The 6036-nt window shown below is 39.7% G+C and overlaps 1 long non-coding RNA gene across 1 annotated transcript in view; it reads right to left on the bottom strand.

Annotated features, from left to right (window-relative positions):
• Positions 1 to 4487: 4487 nt before the first annotated feature.
• The window catches only part of LOC146577485 (uncharacterized), a 2354-nt gene continuing 805 nt past the window's right edge, over positions 4488 to 6036 (bottom strand). The window contains exon 2 of the long non-coding RNA XR_014889537.1: positions 4488 to 5672. This is a non-coding gene — a long non-coding RNA (uncharacterized LOC146577485). The remainder of the gene's footprint in view (positions 5673 to 6036) is intronic.

Raw genomic sequence — 6036 nt, 5'->3', positions numbered from 1 at the left:
CATTCCTGTGAAGGCTCCCAGTCGTGTGTCTGCTAGTGTCAGAGTAACAGTCTACTTCCAAAACCTCTCTACACAGCAAGATCTCCAGTGTTAAATTAACACTACAGCGTGTCTATATGGGGCCACTCCTCTGAGTGTTAAATACAACACTGTTGAGTGTTAAATTAACACTTTTGACAGTGTTATATGTTTAAAAGTAACCTAGTCAGTTTTGAAGATTAACAATGGCTAACACTGAGCAGTGCTGATCTTCTAACACTGGAATATTTCTAACATGTTGTTATTTTCCAGTGTTAGAAAATCAGTATAATCAGTATAAAATCAGTAATGTATAAGAAATGTACACAAAAGTTACATGTAAAACAACCCATTTGATTTGAAAAAATTAACAGTACTCTTTTTTAAAAATTGTAAACCCTGTTACTAATTTTGCAACAATACTTGGACTTTTTATATGAGTGGTATATTATTTTATGTCACTAAATTTCAACTAGATTTACATGATTTTGATCCCTGTTTCAATCCTTGGCTGCTCCAGTCTGCCAGAGTATCTTTAGGCAACAGAGTGAACTTCAAGTTACTCTCTGAAGTGTTCATAAGAGAGTGAGATTAACCGAGAAAGCACTTAGGTAGAAAAAGCATTGAAAAAAAGGATTTTATGAATGGGTGAATGAGGCATGTTGTATAAAGTGCTTTGAGTTCTCAAGTTGAGCAGAAAAGTGCAGTAAGTTAGATGGAAGCACAAGGAGGGCTAACCTGATAAGGAACAGAGCAAGACTCTGGCGACATGTGTACACACACAGGGGAAAGTGAAGGCACAGGCCACAGGTGGGACACAGCTTCTTCTTCGGGTTTGGGAGGCTAGATGCAACGATGCTCTATGCTGCCATCTGCTGTTTGTTACTTACAAGTCTTCTTCAGAATAAACAGGCCAGACACAAGCACTGTCAGTCTCAGGCCTCTATGCTCTCTTACACAGGTTAGTACTGCGTGAGTAATGTAACAGTACTTTATTGAAAAGTAAACTTTTTATCGTTAAACACATTAATGATCTTTTCACACCTTATGCAGATATTTTCCGAGTCATTCTCTCATCCAACCACATTCCAAAAATTTAACTGCTTGACTCTCAAGGTACTTTCCTGATACTTGCAGATATTTAGTTGCTACTTTCCTTTTATGTCCAAATATCACATACTTAGTTTTATCAACAGATATTTTAAAGCCTGAATCATTAGCCCGTGTAACCACATCCTCCAAAGCTCGGATGCTCTGAATCTGAGAGAGAATAAACGGAAGGTTTCTTCCCTGTTTCCAGACGGCACCATCATCTGCAAGCAGAGAGACACCAAACTCTTTTCCCAGCCGATTCAACATGTCATTCAGCAGAACGTTGAACAGAGAAGGACTAATGGCACTTCCTTGAGCAGTACCATTTTCCACCTCCAGCTCCTCACACAGTTCACTGCCAGCTCTCATTTGTGTTGCCCGGTTACATAAGAAATTCTGGATCCCATGTAGCATTCTTTCTCCTCCAGCATCATGACATGTTGTTAGCAAGCCCTCCTTCCACAGCCGGTCATTTGCTTTTTCAGTATCTAAGAAGACTTCTACTTGCACCCATAGCTGAGTGACCCCACCTCAAACCGCTCTGGTGCAGTACAAAAACCCACTTTTCCAAATTCTTTACTAATCCGTTAACATTCACTCTATTGTCTTGCATATTAAAGAGGTGAGGGCCATAGGCCTGTACAAGCTAGACTTAGGCTCCTTTCCAGGTTTTACAACAGGAATAATCATTGCACGTTTCCATTCTTTTGGAAGACCCCCATTCCCCCACACATTATTAAAAACAGCTAACAACTTTTTAAAGAGTAGCTTTCCTGACTGTTTAAATAGCTGGAATCCTTTTCCACCCCTGCCTGGAGATGTGTCTTTTCCTTTCGTTATGGCTCTATTTATCTAACATTAAGATCACATTGATAGCACCTGAGTTTCCTTGTTGTTGCTCTAGTCTCTCCTCCTTTTCTCTGCACTTACCTTTCTTTACTGTGTACCTTGTGAAACTGCTAAACTAAGGCACCAGGTTCCATGTTTCGTGCTTTCACAGCGAGATTACATTTCAGATCCTACTGCGGGATCGTAATAGTTGTTTGGACGGGTTTCTTCTGTGGTATAACCTGAGCTGCAGCTGACCATGCTGACATTTTTTAACAGAATCTTGTATTTTGATGCAGTACATCCCATTTATCAACAGTTCTGCTGATGCAAATGTCACGTCAGTAGATGATGAGACTGTTTGATTTGTCCAGAACCATGAGGGCATGGGTCATCATTTAAAACAACCAAGTTGTGTTAGTCTATAGATTCCTCTAGAACTCTACTGTTTCTGTCCTCCTTCTGGCACTCAGCTACTGCATTCATTGCATAACAAACAGCAGGGCCGGCCCGTGCCATAGGCCATATAGGCAAATGCTAAGGGTGCCGTCCATCGGGGGGCGCCACGCCAGTGCCACAAATGTTGAAAAAAAAAAAAAGTTGGTACTATTATTTCTAAATACAAAAAATAATCCCACGTTAGTTAATTAAAATGCAAAGTAAAGCTTATTTAATAGAAATATTATTTGTTACAACATTACACTACACTGCTGATGTAGGGGGGCGCCACCTAAAATCTTGCCTAGGGCGCCAGATTGGTTAGGGCCATTTCTGACAAACAGCATTATGCAAACAGTGCTAGTTGTCATCATTAGAACCTCTGTAGAACGAGTCCTCTGTGTCTGTGTCGTCTCATTCTAAATGGTGACTTTCATTCAAACCTTTGTGATTGATCTCCTTGCATCCTTGCAGCCTTTCTGCAGCAGAAGCGATTTCCTGCCACATCTGAATTATTATTACCGGTATTTGATTTTTTGCGGCCATTTTTGATTTCCACATTGCTTCAACCATAAACACCATTAGTTACTTTCCACTTACCACCACTGAATCATCACTAGCAGTTTATATGTTTATATGTTCAGCATAAACTTGTCTGGCTCCATTCACATTGTCCACGGGTTTGATAACTCTGATAACTCGATTCAATTCAATTCAATTCAATTTTATTTATATAGCACCAAATCACAACATAAGTCGCCTCAAGGCGCTACAGAGAAAAACCCAACAATCATATGACCCCCTATGAGCAAGCACTTTGGCGACAGTGGGAAGGAAAAACTCCCTTTTAACAGGAAGAAACCTCCGGCAGAACCAGGCTCAGGGAGGGGCGGCCATCTGCTGCGACCGGTTGGGGTGAGAGAAGGAAGACAGGATAAAGACATGCTGTGGAAGAGAGACAGAGGTTAATAACAGATATGATTCAATGCAGAGAGGTCTGTTAACACATAGTGAGTGAGAAAGGTGACTGGAAAGGAAAAACTCAATGCATCACGGGAAGTGATGCATTATATATTACTCCTTTTAATTTACTCCTTTAACCACTAACTGGTGTGGACACTTTTACACTCTTACCCAACAAATTATTAATCTTCAGTGCTTTAACAAACATGTTAAACCCCTCCTCTCTATTTTGGTCCTGTCCCAAAAGGAAAGCTCATCCATGTCACCATCTCAGGACATGGATGAGTTTTCCTTTTGCTTTTACTTTTGCCGGCTGTATTCCAGTGTTGGGCAAGTTACTTTGAAAACGTAATTAATTATAGTTACTAGTTAGTTCTTCAAAAAAGTAACTGAGTTAGTAACTAAGTTACAAGACTCTAAAAGTAATTAATTACTTGAAAAGTAACTATTGTGTTACTTTGAAGAAAACGTTTAACCCTCTGGGGTCCAGGGTATAATTGGCCATTTTTGACTACTTCTGATTTTCCTCCACATTTCGCCGTTAAAAATGATTTCCTTTGTCTTGTTTGGTCTCATCCTTTTCAGCACAACCTCACGTGTCTGAATTTACAGTCATGTTTTCATTTTGACAGACTGTATTAACACAATTGATCTAAAATCAGGCAGAAAACATAAAATCCGAGTAGAAAAAGTTACATTTTTTATTGTAACCACAAACATGTTTAATGATCATATTTCAGAACTTTAAATGCAAAAATAAATTGTCAATTTTAAAATCCTATGCACAAGTTTTGCAAACAACAAAGTTATTTGCATCCATTTACCTTTTACCTCGATTTTTTAAATAACCATTTCAAACTATTTACAGAACAATCAGCTGTTCTTCAATATGATGCCACACAAATATTTCTGTCCACTATATAGGAAACATCACAGCCTGATACCTGCAGGTCTGACAGCAGCAGGTGTGTCACTGCTGTTTCTACCTGGAGACAGCAGTCGCCTCATTGTTCTGACACACAACACAAAACTATCCACAACACTACACACTAACTACACAAGACAACACAATAACTACACACTCCAAACACGCTAAACGTCACAAATCTCTCACATCTCAAAACTCTCTCTCTCTCTCTCTCACTCTCTCTCGCCGTCACTCACCGTCACTCCTAAAACTTCCCCCTCTTCCTAAAGAACCAAATGTCATGTTGCCATATCATTTTTTATTGGTCGACACGGTGCATTTTTCCACCAACACGAAAGGGCTGAATTTTGTTTGCTTGTAAGCAGAGAGTGCTCGTTGCGCTGTCCTTAGACAGTAAACGTGACGAAACGATTGAGGAAAAACACGCGTATATATTATTTATCATGACTCTGGTTTTACGTGACACCGTTAGTAACGCCATTACTTGTAACGCCATTATTCCCATCGCTGCTGTATTCCACCCTCCCCCATCACACTCTCCACCTGCACGGATGGGTCTGGCTCCAATAGTACACCCAGAAGTTTGTGATTAACCAGCCTAACATGATGCTGGCAGTGGCTGCTTTTTATGGTTTTTCTCTTGGGGAATACAGAAGCCCAGAGGTAGTCTGCAAGTTTTCAACTTACTGGGCCTGTACAGGCTGAAACCTGCACACCACTCCTCTTATCCTTCTACACAGTTTATCAAATACAGTATCTGTTATGCAGATCAAGTCCACTTGCTATAGTTAATCAAATACTCCAATTCCAAATACTTCTAAAGTTCGCACCACACACTCCTGACACTAATCCAAATAGTGAGACAAAGGAATCAAACTCAGCATGATACACAGGAGAGAGGAGACTATCAAAATAAAACAGGAAACAACACACACTGAGACCTGAATTCCAAAAGACTGAACCACAAAACCACAATAACCTCAAAAACTGGGCCAAAAACCCAGGACCAAGATGGTTTTCCATCATTTATATTCACTCATAGTGTGCAAGTTTGCCTCACATTTTCTTAAATCCCAGTAAATAAAAGTAACTTTTCTTTAACTTTAATTATAGTCAATGGAACTTTTAGCTCTTTTTAAGTCATAGCTAAAATTTCAGGGATGATTTATGGTTAAAAAGCTTAAGATAAGATCCCGTGTGGCAGTTACCATGGACTGTGGAGTGTTTGAGTTTTTGAAAGTAAACAGGGAATTCTGTCGTTTCTTTTTCTGCATATACAGGATTGGCTGGCTAAGCTGGAGAAGCAGGTTGGAGGCGTGCCCAGCCCGACTGAAGCAGCAATGTGACCGTTGCTGCTCATGACTAGTACTCACCTTGCAGGATCCAAGTCCGGTGTGTGGCTTCTCTGAGACAGGAGTAATTAATACATGTTTTACTAAACTGGCATATACAAGGAGACTGCTAATCACGTGCGTACTATTGCCAAAATGAATTAACACATCTAATTAATTGTATATACACTGTGATAATTTACAAGAACTGAACCATTTTCTTAACAGCTTATTTAACTCAGGGACAATTGCTCAACGTTAAGAACCACTATGTCTCTATTAAAGGGAGGAGATGGGAGCTGAAATGGCTGATTCATACCGGAAAAATTGGTAAAATAAATAAGCGATAATGTGAAATAGAGCTAATCTAGTAGAGTCCAAGAAAACAAAGCAAAGAATTAGACATCAGCACAATATTTAGCTTATAACGTTTAAAAC

The sequence above is a fragment of the Mchenga conophoros genome, linkage group LG3, assembly GCF_057382185.1.
Source record: "Mchenga conophoros isolate Kocher_MC1m ecotype Shallow Benthic linkage group LG3, M_conophoros_male_GT1.1, whole genome shotgun sequence".
NCBI lineage: Eukaryota > Metazoa > Chordata > Actinopteri > Cichliformes > Cichlidae > Mchenga > Mchenga conophoros.
Note: the sequence above shows the minus strand (reverse complement) of the source record. Positions and strands in the feature narration are given on the sequence as shown.